At 51.9% G+C, this 17,736-nt stretch overlaps 1 long non-coding RNA gene across 3 annotated transcripts; it reads left to right on the top strand.

Moving 5' to 3' along the window:
• The first annotated feature begins 354 nt into the window (after positions 1–354).
• On the top strand, positions 355–15,703 carry LOC103170675. 3 transcript variants are annotated; one of them, XR_005659848.1, is made up of 3 exons: positions 355–388; positions 10,282–10,414; positions 15,473–15,703. It is a non-coding gene; the product is annotated as an uncharacterized LOC103170675 (long non-coding RNA). The 3 variants fall into 3 exon arrangements; XR_486336.2 differs by lacking the exon at positions 355–388 and adding an exon at positions 9,833–10,194; XR_005659847.1 differs by lacking the exon at positions 355–388 and having other exon boundaries at positions 9,833–10,414.
• The last annotated feature ends 2,033 nt before the right edge of the window (positions 15,704–17,736 follow it).

The following is a 17,736-nucleotide window of genomic DNA, read 5'->3' as shown; positions in this document are numbered from 1 at the left end:
GAAGCGAAGTGACTCGCCCGCAGTCACCCGGCTGACGAGTGGCAGGGCCGGGATTCGAACCCATGACCTCCGACTCCCAAGCCCGGGCCCTTTCCACTGAGCCACGCTGCCCGGTTTTTCCCTTTTCTGCTCTCCCAGAAGCACTCTCCTCGGTACAGCTCATTTTTCATCTAGCACAGCGGTACCGGAGGAGGCTGGAGGTAAATCGATGCGTCTGTGATATGTGTGTTAGGTGCTTACTAAGTGCCAGGCACCGTACTAAGCGCCGGGGTAGATACAAGCAAATTAGGTTGGACACGGTCCCTGTCCCACTCACAGTCTGAATTCTCATTTTACAGATGAGGTCGCTGAGGCACAAAGAAGCGACTTGCCCAAGGTCCCACAGGAGGTAAGCAGAGATGCCACCGGGATGGTACTGGTGGGTCTTGTTTTTTTTTTTTTTCCCCCGATGGTATTTGTTAAGCGCTTACTATGTGCCGGGCATCGTACTGAGTGCTGGGATTCAAGCTAATCAGGTAGGGCCCGGTCCGCGTCCCACGTGGAGCTCACATTCTTAATCCCCATTTTACAGACTGAGGTAACGGAGGCCCGGAGACGTGAAGCGACTTGCCCCAGCTCACACAGCAGACAAGTGGCGGAGCTGGGATTGGAACCCAGGACCTCTGGGCTCCAAGGCACACGCTCTAACCACCGGGCCACACTTGTTTGCAGCTGGCCTTTCCCCCGCTAGCGCTGGCAGAACCCCGAGGCCGGTGTCAGGCAGTCGTTCGCATTTACTGAGCGCTTACTGTGTGCAGAGCACTGTATTAAGCGCCCGGGAGAGTACCAGGTGACGATAAACAGACACATTCCCTGCCCGCGTCGAATTTACAGTTTAGAAGCGGGGAGACAGACATTAATGGAAATCAATAATTGACAGATATGTACGTAAGTGCTGTGGGATTGGGAGCGGGGACGGGTAAAGGAAGCAAAGCGAGGTACCCCTTCCTACCTCTCCTCCCTTCTCTCTTTCCACCGCCCGCCCCGCTCCTCCGCCGTCCCCCGTTCTCGCCCGTCCCGCCGTCGACCCCCGGGCCGCGTCCCCCCGCGGTCCCGGAACGCCCTCCCTCCTCACCTCCGAAGCAGCGTGGCTCAGTGGCGAGAGCACGGGTTTTGGAGTCGGAGGGCATGGGTTCGATTCCCGGCCCTGCCACTCGTCAGCCGGGTGACCGTGGGCGAGTCACTTCGCTTCTCTGCAGTGACCTCATCTGGAAAATGGGGATGAAGACTGTGAGCCCCACGTGGGACGACCTGATTCCCCTGTGTCTACTCCAGCGCTTAGACCGGTGCTCTGCACGTAGTAAGCGCTTAACAAACAACAACATTTTTTTTAAAAAATTCTCTTCCCCTCTTCAAATCCCTACTTAAAGCTCACCTCCTCCAAGAGGCCTTCCCAGACCGAGCTCCCCCCTTTCTCCCTCTGCTCCCTCTACCCCCCCCCCCTTCACCTCTCCGCAGCTAAACCCTCTCCTCCCCCCTCTCCCTCTGCTCCTCCCCCTCTCCCGTCCCCCCCGCTGGGCACCGTACTCGTCCGCTCGACTGTCTGTATCTTCATCGCCCTCTTTATTTTGTTTAATGAGACGTACGTCGCCCTGATTCTATTTAGTTGCCGTTGTTTTTACGAGATGTTCTTCCCCTCGACTCTATTCGCCGCCGTCGTTCTCGTCCGCCCGTCTCCCCCGATTGGACCGGGAGCCCGTCGAAGGGCAGGGACCGGCTCTATCCGTCGCCGACCCGTCCCTTCCGAGCGCTTGGTCCAGTGCCCCGCGTGTAGTAAGCGCTCACTAAATACTATCGAATGAACGAAGCGGAAGGGAGTGGGAGAAGAGGAAAGGAGGGCTTAGTCAGGGAAGGCCTCTTGGAGGAGATGGGCCTGAAATAAGGTTTCGAAGGTGGGGGGGAGAGTCACTGTCTGCTAGATATGAGGAGGGAGGGCGTTCCAGGCCAGAGGTAGGACGAGGGTGAGAGGTCGGTGGCGAGATAGACGAGGTCGAGGTCCAGAGGGGAGGTTAGCACTGGAGGAGTGAAATGAGCAGGCTGGGTAGTCGGAGGAGAAAAATGAGGCGAGGCGGGCGGGGGCAAGGTGGCGGACTGCTTTAAAGCCAACTGGAAGGAGTTCCCGTTCGGTGCAGAGGTGGATGGAGTTTCTCGAGGACTGGGCAAACAAGGCCCCGGACGTCACTGTGGAACGACCATCCCGGCAGCAGAGTGAAGTGTGGACCGGAGTGGCGAGAGACGGGAGGCGGGGAGGTCAGCGAGGATAGAGCGATCGGGGTGGGATAGATGAGTGATCGGATTAACGCGGTAGCGGGTTGGATGGAGAGAAAGCCCTGAGTCCGGTGGAGCCCCCGAAGTCAACGCGGGCCCTGAACTGGAGCGGCCCAACGAGCTCGGTCCGGTTCCGACCCCGTTCTGCCCCGAGAACCTTTTCACCTCCCTCCGTCTTGGGCCGAGCAAGATTTTCTTCTCCACAGAGGCTAGAGCTCCTTCGTCCCTTTCTAAATCTGAGCTGGCTCTTTCCCCCCTTCCTTTCAAATGAACCTTCAGCGCGGCCCCGTACGTAGAACGCAGACCCGTAAGTCCGTAGGGAAGCGGCGGGGCTCAGTGGAAAGAGCCCGGGCTTTGGAGTCCGAGGTCATGGGTTCGCATCCCGTCTCCGCCACTCGTCAGCTGTGTGACTGTGGGCGAGTCACTTCGCTTCTCTGGGCCTCAGTTACCTCATCTGTAAAATGGGGATGAAGACTGTGAGCCCCACGTGGGACGACCTGATTCCCCCGTGTCTACCCCGGCGCTTAGAACGGTGCCGTGCCCATAGTAAGCGCTTAACAGATACCAACATTATTAACGTGATTATTATTAAGTCAGAGGACCTAGATTCTAATCCCGGCTCCGCCCCGCGTCTGCTCCGTGACCTTGGGCAAGGCAATTCACTTCTCTGGGCCTCGATTCCATCAAATGGAGACTGACCGTGAGCCCCGCGTGAGACACAGACTGTGTCCAACCTGATTAGCTTGTATGTGCCCTACCACTTAATACAGTGCTCTGCACATAGCGAAAGCTCAATAAATGCCACCGAAAGAAGCACTCGATGACTACCCTTGACCGATCGATCGATTAATTGAACTTTCTCTCTCTCCCCTGTGGATACCCTGGGTTTGGTTGTGTGTCAACTTGTTACGGTCAGGGAATGTGTCAGCTAATTCTGTTGTATTGGACTCTCCCAGTCGCTTAGTTCGGTGATCCGCACACATGGAGTGCTCAATAATTAAGTGCTCAACTGTATATATTTTCATTACCCTATTTATTTTGTTGATGAAATGTACATCGCCTTGATTCTATTTATTTGCTGTTGTTTTAACGAGATGTTCATCCCCTTGATTCTATTTACTGCTATTGTTCTCGTCCGTCCGTCTCCCCCGACTGGACCGGAAGCCCGTCAAAGGACAGGGACTGTCTCTGTTACCGATCTGTACATTCCGAGCGCTTAGTACGGCGCTCTGCGCATAGTGAGCGCTCAATAAATACTATTGAATGAATGAATCAATCAATCAACCACTGATCGATTGAGGTATTGATTGGGGAGAGCCCATCCAGGGCTCCAGACTGCTGATGTGCAGCAGAGCACAGGGGACAGGGCGCGGGCCTGGGGGTCAGAAGGTCATGGGTTCTAATCCTAGTTCCGCCACTTGTCTGCTGTGCTGCCTTGGGCGTATCGTTTCACTTCTCTGTGCCTCAGCTACCTCATCTGTAAAATGGGGATTGAGACTATGAGACCATATATATATCTGCAACTTATTTACTTATTCCCTCTAATATCCGTCCCCCTCTAGACGCTGAGCTCTTTGTGCGTGGGAATGTGCAGCGCTGTGCGCACGGTGAGCGCTCGATAAACACGACTGAACGAATGGACGAATGAATAATAACAGCGGTATTTGTGAAGCGCCTACTCCGTGCCAAGCACTGTTCTGGGCGCTGATGAATGAGGCCGCAACTGATAGGGACTCTATCCAACTCGGTTTGCTTGTGTCCATTCCAGCGTTTAGTACGGTGCCTGAAACAGAGAAGCGCTTAACAAATACCAACTTTTTTTAAACGTGTGACGAGTTCTAAGGGGGCGGCGGGGAAATGAGAGGCGGGCTCTTGTGCTGGGAGGTGCTGCTGTGCCTGGAACCATTTCTGTCTGGAGAAAGGCGTGAGGAGTTGCACTGATCATAACGATTGTGGTATTTCGTGGTATTTGAAGCAGCGGAAAGAGCCCGGGCTTAGGAGTCAGGGGTCGTGGGTTCTAATCCCGGCTCCGCCACTCGTCGGCTGTGTGACTTCGGGCGAGTCACTTAACTTCTCAGTGCCTCAGTTCCCTCCTCTGTAAAATGGGGATTAACTGTGAGCCTCACGTGGGACGGCCCGATTCCCCTGTATCTCCCCCAGCGCTTAGAACGGTGCTCTGCACATAGTAAGCGCTTAACGACTACCAACATCATTATTAAAATGGGGATTAAGACTGTGAGCCCCACGTGGGGCGACCTGATTGCCTTGTATCTACTGCAGCGCTTAGAACAGTGCTCGGCACATAGTAAGCACTTAAATATCAACATCATTGTTATTATTATTATTATTATTATTCATTAAGTTCTTAGTATGTGCCGTGCAGTTTGCTAAGAGATGGGACGGAGACACGGTCCCTGACCCCTGTGGGGCTCACAGTCTGAGTCGGGGTGAGAATAGGAATGGGTTCTAGTTCCCGCTCCGCCGCTTGACTGCCGTGTGACCTTGGGCCAGTCACTTCACTTGTCTGGGCCTCGGTTCCCCCATCTGTAAAATGAGGATCGAGACTACGAGCCCCACGCGGGACGGGGACTCTGTCCAACCCTTTTGTACCCACCCCGGCGCTTAGTACAGTGCCTGGCACATAGTAAGCGCTTAACAAATACCATAATTACGATGGCCGCGCTGCTTCTACGGCGAACATCCTGCCGGATTGACTGATGCATCGTTCGGGGGGTAGGGAGAGGAGGGTGGGCTCAGCGGAAGATAGAGCATTCTGGGATCCAGGTACCTGACAGGAATAGACCCGCAGTTTCGGGGGAATCCCCGGATCCCCATCTCTGCCCCCCGGACCCCCGAATCCCGCTGACTCTCGGGGCCGGCCCGGGGGTCCCGGATATCAGTCTGGGTCAGCGGAGCCCGCGGAAGCAGCCCTGATCTAAAGAGGATGGCCTAGAGGTCCAGCCGTCTGTGTATCAGCATCACTTTCATGGGCTCGATGGATCAATCATTCATTAAGTGTTGACTGTGTGCAGAACGCTGTACTAAGCACTTGGGAAAGTACAGCAAGCACTCAGTAAATATGATTATTAATAATAATATTAATATCGTATAACAATAAAACAGACATATTCACTGCCCACAACGAGCTTACAGTCTAGAGGATGTTTTACAGGTGAAATGGGGAAATTTTCTCCATCCTCTTTCACCGTGACCACTTCAAGAGGTGGTTTCTCCTCCTTTCCCTCCCCCGCGCCCTTTCCTTTCCCGCTCTTGGGTTCATCCCACAGAAGGTTTATTCCTCTGCTGGTTACCGACTGATGGTTCTGTACTGAGTTCCCTTTCATTTTGCAATAAACCAACAAGGAATTTGAGACCGCAAACTTACAGAGAATTGACTTATTTACTTAACCGGATTGGCTGGGAAGACTGGGGCCAATTTACTTATTTCAGTGTGGTCCTGGGGAGGGCACGAGGAGTCCAAGCGAAACGACACCGGATAAATCACCGAAATAGCTGCAGGTTCTCTCGTTTCCAAGCAGCCTGCCGTCGTTTCCTTTCCTCCTCCCCAGTGGGAGCTGAAGGATGGCTGAGAAGCAAGCTCTCGTCTTGAGAGGACAGGACACCTGCAGAATTTGCTTTTGCCCTCAGTGCTGCTCTGCACATCGTAAGCGCTCAATAAATGCAATTGACTGATTGACCGATTGGGATCGAAACACAGCGGTCGCTTCGAGAGGAGAAGACCTCTCGCCAATCCAGTTGACCTTCACGTCTCTCCAAAGGCCTGGCCGCAGAGCGGGCTAGAGTTAAAGACGAAGAATATCGGTTAAGTTGTTCGAGGCGCCAAGCACTGTACTGAGCGCTGGGGTAGATACAGGAAAATCAGGTTAGCCACAATCCCTGTCCCACGTGGGGTTCACAGTAGGAGGGAGAACAGGGATTGAACCCCCATTTTATAGATGAGGAAATTGAGGCACGGAGAAGTTCAGTGACTTGCCCAAGGTCCTAACAACAACCAACCGGAAGAGCGGCATTAGAACCCAGGTCCTCTGACTCCTAGACCTGTGCTCTCGCCACTAGGCCACGCTGCTACTCAAGGCCAAGGATTTCCCTAGTCAATCGGTAGTATTTATTAAGCACTTAATGTGTGCAGGGCACTGTACTAAGCGCTTGGGGAGGGCGGGATAACAATAGAACAGGCACATTCCCTGCCCACAACGAGCTTGTAGTCCAGAGGGGGAGACAGACATTAATAGAAATGAATAAGCATAATAATGAGCATAATATTAATGGAGAAGCAGCGTGGCTGAATGGAAAGAGCCAGGGCTTGGGAGTCAGAGGTCGTGGGTTCTAATCCCAGCTCCGCCATTTATCACCTGTGTGACTTTGGGCCAGTCACTTAACTTCTCCGCGTCTCAGTTACCTCATCTGTAAAATGGGGATTAAGACCGTGAGCGCCACGTGGAACAACCTGATGACCTTATATCCACCCCGGTGCTCAAAACAGTGCTTGGCACATAGTAAGCACTTAACGAATCCCATTATTATTATTATCATAAATAAAATCACCGAGGTGTACCTGAGTCCTGTGGGGGTGGGAGGGGAGTTATCGATCGTATTCTTATTCTTGTGGTGTTCTAATTGTTCTTATTATGACAACCTTCCTCTGGAGGGCCCCATGGCCACATTCTTACAGAAGCGAAAACGGTAGCAAAGTAAATTTTCTAAATCTTCACAGTCGGTTAGTGACAGGGGCAGAAATAGAAGCGTGGGCCCCCGGCTCTTAATAGCTACAGCCTGACTCCTCCCCGTTACAGCTCAAGTTGGGTCTGAAAAAGTTTCGCTTGGCTGAGTCTTAGCCGCTACCTCTAGACCGTAAGCTTCTTCCGGGCAGGGACCGTGTCTGTTAATTCTCGTGGGTTGTACCCTCCCAAAACTCTCCAGTGCTCTGCACCTAGTGAGCACTTAATAAATACCACTGATCGCTTGGTTGACTGACTGCCCTGCGGCCTGTCTCGATTTGGTTCTTCGGGCAGAGAAATTCGCTATAAGAAAACAGAATTTTCAAGGGGCAACTTAATTAAGGGATGTGATTGAATGGCTAGATCTGGTTCTTCACGTGGGGAAATTCATCATGCTCTCTCCTGGAACAAAATGGTGGTTTCAACAGGCAACTGAAGGCGTGGTCAGTGTGCTGAGCACATCGCCACCCCGCCACCCGACCCCGGCTTTTTATTTTTCTGCAGTGCTCTCCTCTGAGAAGGGCAGAGCGATCGAGTCTGGGGAAAGGGGCAGAGGACCGGAAATCTGTAGGCCAGGACAAACACCAGATCATCCTCGGGGTCTATGAACCGGTCAGTTTATATATATATATATATATATATATATATATATATATATATATATGAGACATTTGGTAAGCGCTTACTATGTGCCAGGACTGTACTATGCGCTTGGACAGATATAAGCAGTCCCTGTCCCAACTGGGGTTCACAGTCTCGATCCTCATTTTACAGAGGAAGGAACTGAGCCATAGGGAAGTGAAGTGTTTTGCCCAAGGTCACACGGCAGACGTGTGGCGGAGTCAGGATTAGAACCCAGGACCTTCCTGCTGTCGGGCCTGTGCTCTAGCCGCTGGGCCACGCTGCTTTGCAAGAGTGAAAGGCTGGGAACCCAACCAGGTTTCCCGGCTCCCAGTTCAGAACTGTGGGCCCCGCCACCGATGAAATGGCCTTGTATTTATTCATTCATTCATTCGACTGTACTTATCGAGCGCTTCCTCTGTTCAGAGCGCTTGGGAGAGTACAATGCTTGTTGGGTGCCAGGATCAGGTGTAAGAGTCACCCAGAAATAGTGAAGGCTACAAAATGGCGGGCACCCAAGTAGATGCATCTTACGGGGATAATGCGCACGATTCATTGATCATTTTTTAAAGGTATTTGTTCAGTGTTTAATATGTGCCAGGCACTGTACTAAGCTCTGGGGTAGATTCATTCATTCAGTCGTATTTATTGAGCGTTTACTATGTGCAGAGCACTGTACTAAGCGCTTGGAATGTACAACTGGGCAACAGATGGAGACAATCCCTGCCCAACAGCGGGCTCGCGGTCTAAACGGGGGAGACGGACAGCAAAGCAAAACATGTAAGCTGATAAGGTTGGACACAGTCCATGTTCCGCCCGGGACTCACGGTCTTAATCCCCATCTGACAGAGGTAACCGAGGCGAGAGAAGTTCAGTAACTCGCCCAAGGTCGCCCAGCGGACAAGTGGTGTAACCTGGATTAGAACGCGGGTCCTTTTGACTCCCGGGCCCGTGCTTGGGTCCACCTAGGCCGTGCTGCTTGAGAATGAGAGAGGGGGAAATGAGTCAGATGTGCACTTGGGTGAAACATCACGTTTCGAGTGCCACCGAGGAGTCAGAACCCCGGATGGATGTGGCGTCCTCGTGACTGTTATCCCGTCTTCATTTTTCTCCAACTTGTCTATATCTTTTGGCCTCGTATTCCTGTGTCCCCCCCTCGCTGTGTCACGTCCACGCGTGCAGGTGTGGTTTGGCGGGCATATCCCCTTGTGTATATGTCAACTTGAAATGTCCCCGTCTTTGTGCGAGGACGACTGGGGATCCCGGCTCTGCCACTTGCCCGCTGGGTGACCTTGGGCAAGTGACTTCACTTCTCTGGGCCTCGGTTCCCTCATCTGTAAAACGGGGATTGAGAACGTGAACCCCACGTGGGACAGGGACTGTGTCCAACCTGATTTGCTCATATCCATCCCTGGCATAAAACAATGTTGGTTTTCGTTAAGCGCTTACTAGGTGCAGAGCACTGTTCTAAGCGCTGGGGTAGGTACAGGGTAATCAGGTCGTCCCACGTGAGGCTCACAGTTAATCCCCATTTTACAGATGAGGTAACTGAGGCACAGAGGAAGTGAAATGACTTGCCCACAGTCACACAGCTGACAAGTGGCAGAACTGGGATAGTAAGTGCTTAACAAATGCCATAATTATTATTATTATAATAATTAGGGGAGTGAGTGTGGACTAGAGTGTTTCTCTCCAAGGGGCTTCCGATGAGGAGAGCCCGGCAAAGGGAAAGAGAAAGAGTGGAGAGAGGATGGGCGCAAAAGAGCTATACCTTCTCTCAAATGCACACACACCAACACGCACAAAGCCGTGTGGTCTAGTGGACAGAGCCTGGGCCCGGTAGCCAGAAGAACCCGGGTTCAAATCCCTCCTCCATCACTCATCCGCTGTGTGACCTCGGGGAAGTCACTTCACTTCTCTGGACCTCAGTTCCCTCATCTGGAAAATGGGGATAAAGGGACAGGGGACTGTGTCCAGCCTGATGACTTTGGATCTACCCCCAGCATTTAGAGCAGTGCCTGGCACCTAGTGAGCACTTAACAAATACCATAATTTATTGTTCTTGTCTGTCCGTCTCCCCCGATTAGACCGTAAGCCCGTCAAAGGGCAGGGACCGTCTCTATCTGTTACCCATTTGTCCATTCCAAGCGCTCAGTACAGTGCTGGGCACGTGGTAAGCGCTCAATAAATGCTATTCAATGAATGAATGAATAAAAAAACCCCATAACACATACAAAAACACCCCTCCTCCACCCCCAAGAGCCCTTCATAGGCGGGATTATTTTTTAAGTCATTCTCAAGGTGAAACTAATTGCTACTGCCTTGTGGTCAACTGGTTGTGGACAGTGGCCTTTCCCCATTGCCACTAGAAGTTGGATCTGGGCTACCCATCCACCTACCCACCCTAAGGCTTTTTCAGAGGCTGACCGGCTTGAATGGGGTTTGCCCAGCTGGGGCGCGTTTCTGCGCCCACCTGCCAAGACCCAGAACATCAAGAGATCCCACAATCCCGACTGCAAACCCCAGCGTAAGTAGAAGGGGAAACAGATGAATCTTACTGGCGTGGGATGAGTAACCAATGGGGAGGATTTTTTTTTTCTGTTCCTTATTACAGATCCGAGTGCGGGGAATCCCCCAACCCAAGCCCGCAGTAAACAGAAAACTCCACCGACAAATAAAACAACAAAAAAAAAAAGGTCAGCGGCAACTCAGGGGGCTGCTGGAAGTCCGACTCCCTGGCCTTTCAAGTAAGCAGAGCCGGGGGAAGGTCCCGGGGGCTGAGAAGGAGGGGGAGGAGAGGAAACCAAAACCGGGCGGTCCGGTAGGAATGTCTGCCCGTGTTTGTCTGGCTTGTCGAGTTGCTCGGGGTCAGGCTGGTTATTTTCCAGAAAGCGGTCGCCCGGGACTCCGTTTTTGCCGCCGATCACCCCCAACAGGCCCCGCTCTAGTTTCGAGCCCCTCCGAACAGCCCGTCCTTTCCCCTTCCTGCTCGGAGGCCGAGGTGCGTTCACAGGATGCTGAGGTCATGCCGAAGATGGAAACGTCAAACCACCCTGCCGGTCGGGGCCCTCGCTTAGAGCCATCGGCGGCTTTCGTGCCTCAAAAGCCCAGAACGCGTTAACCTCAGTGTCATCGGTGCCGGTGAAACGGGCCGGCGAGATCGGAACGGGGCTCGTTACGCGTTTGTACTCTGGGCACGGCGGCAGCCACCTGAGCCTGTGTCTTCCTGATTCCGTTTCCTTCCGGGTCTCACTGCCGCGTGTGTCGAAAGAAGTAGGCCAAGGACAGCGGTTTTCTCCTCGGGGGAGGATGTGTGTTGTTCTGGTTGTTTCTTTGTTATTTATGGTATTTGTTAAGCGCTACCTATGTGCCAAGCATTGCCCTAAACCCTGGAGTAGATACACGTTAATCAGTTAATCGGGGACTCATGGTCTTAATCCCCATTTTCCAGATGAGGTAAAACAGGCCCCAGAGAAGTGAAGTGACTTGTCTGAGGTCTCACAGACGGGCCAAACGGGGGGGAACTTTTCAACTTCACCGCAGGTGATGATGACGCTCGTATTTGTTAAGCGCTTACTACGTGCCGAGCACTGTCCTAAGCACTGGGGTAGACGCAAGCTAATCAGGTTGGACGCAGTCCGTGTCCCACAGGGGGCTCACAGCATTAATCCCCATTTAACAGATGAGGTCACCGAGGCACAGGGAAGTGAAGTGACTTGTCCGAGGTCTCACAGACGACAAGCGGCGGAGCCGGCGTTAGGATCTGGGTCCTTCTGACTCTCAGGTCCGTGCGGTAACCACTGGGCCATGCTGCTTGTCAAGGTGGCTTTAGAGAACACTGTCAAGGTGGTGCTGGACTGGTGTGGGAACGAAATTGTGATTATTTAGTGTGTGTTTGCATGTGGGTGTTGTATAAATTCCTCCTTCGTCTAAGCATTTTGCATGCTGATCTGACGTATTCCGCCTCCTTCTTCCCCCGCCCACCACCCCCCCCAGAAGAAGTGTTTGGCAGACAACCTGAGTTCTAATCCTACCTCCACTGTTTACTCACCTTGGACCAGTCACTTAACTTCTTGGTGCCTCAGTTCCCTCATCTGTAAAATGGGGATTACGACGGTGAGCCTCACGTGGGACCACCTGATTACCCTGTATCTGCCCCAGCGCTTAATACAGCGCTCGGCACATAGTCAGCTCTTAACAGATACCAACATTATTATTATTAACTACTCTGTATCTCAGTTTCCTCATTGGTAAAATGGGGTTTAAATATTCATTCGCTTCCCTCTTGGACTGGGAGCCCCAGATGAGGCAGGGATTTATCCGACCCGCTCATCTTGTTTCCAGCCCAGCGCTTAGGAAAGTGCTTGACGCAGAGTAAGTCTTTAACAGATATCATTATTATTATTAGCCCTATTTGAACAAGGGCATATGGGTCCGAATATTAATATGCCCGTCTTTTACCGTCGAGTCGTCTCCGACCTATAGCGACCCCACGGACACTTCTCTTCCAGAACGCCCCACCTCCATCGGCAGTCATTCTGGTAGTGGATCCAGAGAGTTTTCTTGGAAAAAAATCTGGAAACATTTTACCGCTGCCTCCTTCCACGCAGTAAATTTGAGTGTCCGCCCTCAACTCTCTCCCGTGCCGCCGCCGCCCGGCACGGGTGAGTTTTGACTAGTAGCAATAATAATAATAATAACGTTGGTATTTGTTAAGCGCTTACTATGGGCCGAGCACTGTTCTAAGGGCTGGGGTAGACACAGGGGAATCAGGTCGTCCCACGTGGGGCTCACAGTCTTCATCCCCATTTTCCAGATGAGGGAACTGAGGCCCAGAGAAGTGAAGTGACTGGCCCACGGTCACACAGCCGACAAGTGGCAGAGCTGGGATTCGAACTCCTGAGCCCCGACTCCAAAGCCCGTGATTGCCTTCCGCTCGCTAGCCACTGCCCAAGCTGGGAATGGAACGGACGGGCCTCTGCTGGACTCTCCCTCCCGTGGCCGAGGCCGGTCGAGGACTGGAAACTCTTCGGGTGTGACCCCGAGAGGGGGATTAATATGTTAGTCAATGAATATTTCCTCAAGGTACCGTTTGCCAGGCAGCCTCTAAGACTGTGAGAACAAAAAGACATCACCGTGACTGCTTTGGAGGAAATGGTTCAGGGATTCAAACATTCCTTGCAGCAAATCAAGGCCGGCACCATCAACACTTGGCAATCTCTCCTGATTATAGCCTCAGGAACACCTACAAAAACATGCAGGGTGAGGGATTACCCAGAACCACCCCTACTGCAGACAAAAAACAACAAAAAAAAGGTTTTTTTGAGGACCTATTGAGGACCTATGATGAGAGATGCATTCATTCAGTAGTACTTACTGAGCGCTTACTGTGTGCAGAGCGCCGAACCAAGTGCTTCGAAAGTGTGACAAGCGGCGTGGCTTAGCGGAAAGAGCCCGGGCGGGGGAGTCGGAGGTCGTGGGTTCTAATCCCGGCTCCGCCGCTTGTCAGCTGGGTGAGTCGCTTTACTCTGTGCCTCGGTTCCCTCATCTGTAAAATGGGGATTAAGACTGAGAGCCCCACGTGGGACAACCTGATTATCTTGTATCTACCCCAGCGCTTAGAACAGTGCCTGGCACATAGGAAGTGCTTAACGGGTACCATAATTCTTATTACAATGCAGCCATGAAGAGAGAGACAATCCCTGCCCACGCCGGGCTTACGGTCTAGAGGGAGGAGACAGACTTCAAAGCGAGTAAACAGGCATTACTGGACTAAAGGCTGGACTGTCTCTGGCCTTCAGCGAGAACACGGTCTACGAATGGACGGTGGTTGGCGAGACGATTAGACCGTAAGCCCGTCAAACGGCAGGGACCGCCTCTATCTGTTGCCGACTTGTTGATTCCAAGCGCTTAGTACAGTGCTCTGCGCATAGTAAGCGCTCAGCAGATACTACTGAATGAATGAGACACTCGTAAAGATAGGGCGAGGACTTTGTCCAACCCGATTGACTTCTCTCCTCTAGTGCTTGGCTCCCATTAAGTGTTTCCTGGTGTTGGTATTCGTTAAGCGCTTACTATGTGCCGAGCACCGTTCTAAGCGCTGGGGGAGACACAGGGGAATCAGGTTGTCCCACGTGGGGCTCACAGTCTTAATCCCCATCTTACAGATGAGGTCCCTGAGGCACCGAGAAGTGAAGTGACTTGCCCAAAGTCACACAGTTGACAAGTGGCCGAGCGGGGATTCGAACCCATGACCTCTGACTCCCAAGCCCGTGCTCTTTCCACTGAGCCACGCTGCTTCTCTGAGGTTTAATAAATACCACTGTCATTATGATGGCTATCGTCATCATTATCACCGTGATCTTCTTAACCCTCTTGCCACCACTGAAGAGAAGGCACTTCGAAGTATATCATTAACGATAACGGCAAATAATGATAATAACGGTGGCCTTCGTGAAGTGCTTGCTGTCTGTCGAGCACTGTACTAAAGCACGGCTAGATACGAGGCGATCACGGGTTTGCGATCAAGGAGGAGGGAGAACATCTTTGTAAAGGGTCTTTATTCGTATTTCTATGCATATATTTGAATGATTCCTGCATAGATGAACTCGGTACGGGGAGGATTTCTTGAAGAAAAAATACCCCATTAAAATGCCCCTAGGGAGCAATATCTTTCTAGAACTCAAAGAACTCTGTGTGCTTGATGATGATGATGGTAGTATTTTTAAGTGCTTAATAATAATAATTAGTATGATGGTATCTGTTAAGGGCTTACTATATGCCAAGCCCCGTTCTAAGAGCTGGGTAGATACAAAGTAATCAGGTTGTCCCACGTGGGGCTCGCAGTCGTAATCGCCATTTTCCAGATGGGGTAACTGAGGCCCGGAGAAGTTAAGTGACTTGCCCAAGGTCACGCAGCAGTCAAGCGGCGGAGCCAGACTTAGAATCCGGGACCTGTGATTCCCAAGCCGGGGCTCTTGCCACTAAGCCAAGCCGTTTCCACGCTTACTCTGTGTCAGGCCCCGTTCTGAGTGATGGGGTAGAGACAAGCTAATCGGGTTGGACACAGTCTCTGGCCCACATGGGGCTCACAGTCTTAATCCCCATTTTCCAGATGAGGTCCCCGAAGTCCAGAGAAGTGAAGTGACTTGTCCAAGGTCACACAGCAGATACGTGACAGATACGGGGATTAGAAGCCAGGTCCTCCTGGCTCCCGGGCCGGGGCTGTGCTCATCAGGCCACGCTTGATCCCTGCTGCGCTGCTTGGGAAGCTTAAATGAGTTTCTCAAACCCCCACGGTGTCTAAGTCAGAAATAAAATCCAGATCTTTTTATTTCAATTCCATTGACCAGTCCGGAAAACTGCAGGGTTTGTGACTTCAGATTTCAAAGGGAAAAATCCACTCCTGGGATATTGTTTTTCTCATCAGGGCAGAATTGGGAGTTTCTGAGTCCAGTTTCCAGTCCTGCTAGCACTCGACTGAGCCCCGGTGGCTGGGCTGAGGAGGTGGGGGGAGGAATCTGGATTCAGGTCAACTCCACCATCTTCAAAGGCGGTTGTGAAAAATCACTGTCATGGGTACGTATTTCTAGGTTTTTTCGTTGACTATTTGCTGAACTCGGGTCAGAGAAGAAGGATTTAGGAGGAGGCAGTGAGTCACATTTCCAGCCACTGACCAAGTCCAGCGTTGTATTATCAGTAACCTCCGATTTGTATCCGTGGCGCTTCTACATGGCTCTGTTCGATATGCCTTTTTTCTCATCATCCGAAAAATAAACAGCTGTTCTCTTTCAATTCTTCAACAGGTTCCCAACCTGAAATGGTTTCTCACAACAGCCCCGTGATCAAATAGCCTCTGTCCCCCCCGGTCTGGAAAACATGTCAGCCGAAGTCTGATTTTTCACCCCCCGCCTCACTCCACCCCGCCCCCGCCTTCAGACCATTAGGCCTGGTGTCTGGCCAGAAGACAGCCACAAAGACGAACAAAGCTGTCCGTTGTCCAGCCTGGAAAAAACAAGAGAAAGATTTGAATGCTTCCTCGGGTCTGTTCCTCCTTTCGATCACCAGCAGGAAGGGTTTTAGCATCTCTATTTTTTTTTAATGGTATTTGTTAATCGCTTACTATGTGCCGGGCACCGTCCTGGGATAGATACTAAGTAAGGCAGAGTTCGGGTCCCGCATGGAATACCACATGGGGCTCACTGTCTTAATCCCCGTTTTTACCGATGAGCTAATCGAGGCCCAGAGAAATGAAGTGATTTGCCCAAGGACACCCAGCGCATGTGGTGGAGCCGGGATTGGAACCCAAGTCTTCGGACTCCCAGGCCCATGATCTCACCAGATCACGGTTTTACGGTTCTCTATTTTAATCCGTCGTATCTACCGAGTGCTTACTGTGTGCAGAGCGTCGTACTGAGTGCTTCGGAGTGTCCAACACAACCGTATAACAGACACGTTCCCCGCCCGCAACGAACTTACAGTCTAAAGGGATGAATGGGTTGTACACGGTCCGTGTCCCATATGGGGCTCGTAGTCTAAGTCCCCAATTTACAGATGAGATAACTGAGACCCGGAGAACTGAGGTGACTTGCCTAAGGTCACACAGCAGACAAGTGGCAGAACCCAAGTCTTTCTGACCCCCAGGCCCAGGCTCTATCCGCTAGGCGCTCTTATTTACGGAGCACCTTACGTTAGTTATTTTAACTTGCTTCTCAAAACCCCTTGCGAGGTAGGTTTCAGGCATCCTTATCCCCATTTTATAGATGGGAAAAGTGAGGCATGGGGCGGTTAAGTGACTCGTCCAAGGCCAACAGGTGGCAGAGCCGGGACTATTCATTCATTCATTCGTGTTTATTGAGCGCTTACTATGTGCAGAGCACTCTACTAAGTGCTCGGAGTGTACAGATCGGTAACAGAGACAGTCCCTGCCCTTTGACGGGCTTACGGTCTGATCGGGGGAGACGGCAGACGAGAACGATAGCAGTAAATAGAATTAAGCGGATAAACATCTCATTAAATAGAACCCGAGACCTCCAACTTCCGGGGCCGTAGGTCTTCCACTGCACCACGCTACCTCTTCTTGGTATCATCCCAATGTCGGAACATCCTTGATTACCCTTGCGACAGTATTTGTCATATGAGAAGCAGCGTGGCTCAGTGGAAAGAGGCCGGGCTTTGGAGTCAGAGATCATGGGTTCGAATCCCAGCTCTGCCACTTGGCAGCTGTGTGACCGTGGGCACGCCACTTCACTTCTCTGTGCGTTAGTTCCCTCATCTGTAAAATGGGGATGAAGACCGTGAGCCCCACGTGGGACAACTTGATTCCCCTGTATCTGCCCCAGCGCTTAGAACGGTGCTCTGCACATAGTAAGCGCTTAACAAATGCCAACATTATTAACATTATTATTATTTGTTAAGTGCTCGCTTTGTGTCAGGCACTGTTCTAAGCACCGGGTTAGATAAAAGTTCATCGGGTTGGACCTACAGTCCCTGGCTAGCAGTCTAAGTAAGAGGGAAAACAGTCATTGAATCCCCCCATTTTACAGTGGAGGAAACCGGAGCCCGGAGGAGTGAAGTGACTGGCCCAAGGTCACACAGCAGCCAAGTGGCAGAACTCAGGTCCTCTGACTTCCAGGCCCATGGTTTTTCCACTAGTCCAGGATGTCCTCTGAGACTCTAAGCCCCCTCCACACTGTAAACTCTTCTGTGGACAGGGGATGTGTCTGTCGTACTGTTACATCGTACTCTCCGAAGCGCTTAGTAGAGTGCTCTGGATGCAGTAGGTGCTCAGTAAATACGATCGGCCGACTGCTCCTCTAACCCCTGCCGCTCTTAATCCCTTCAGGGTAGTCGACGCTTGGTTTGGCTAGGTGAACCGGCCCGAATCGGTTCGTTCCACTACCTTGAGGTGTCAGAACTGATCACTCCATTTTGCCCCTTCCCAGCATCTCAGTAAGCGGATTCGGAGACTTCTCTGCCGAAAGTTGTGGTGGACCTCGGGTGGGGCCCGAGACGGGGAGGAAGCGGATGTTATGAGATGGCTTAGAAACGCCCCCGAAGCGACCGCCGT

Source organism: Ornithorhynchus anatinus, chromosome 1 (assembly GCF_004115215.2).
Source record: "Ornithorhynchus anatinus isolate Pmale09 chromosome 1, mOrnAna1.pri.v4, whole genome shotgun sequence".
In the NCBI taxonomy this organism is placed as follows: domain Eukaryota; kingdom Metazoa; phylum Chordata; class Mammalia; order Monotremata; family Ornithorhynchidae; genus Ornithorhynchus; species Ornithorhynchus anatinus.
Note: the sequence above shows the minus strand (reverse complement) of the source record. Positions and strands in the feature narration are given on the sequence as shown.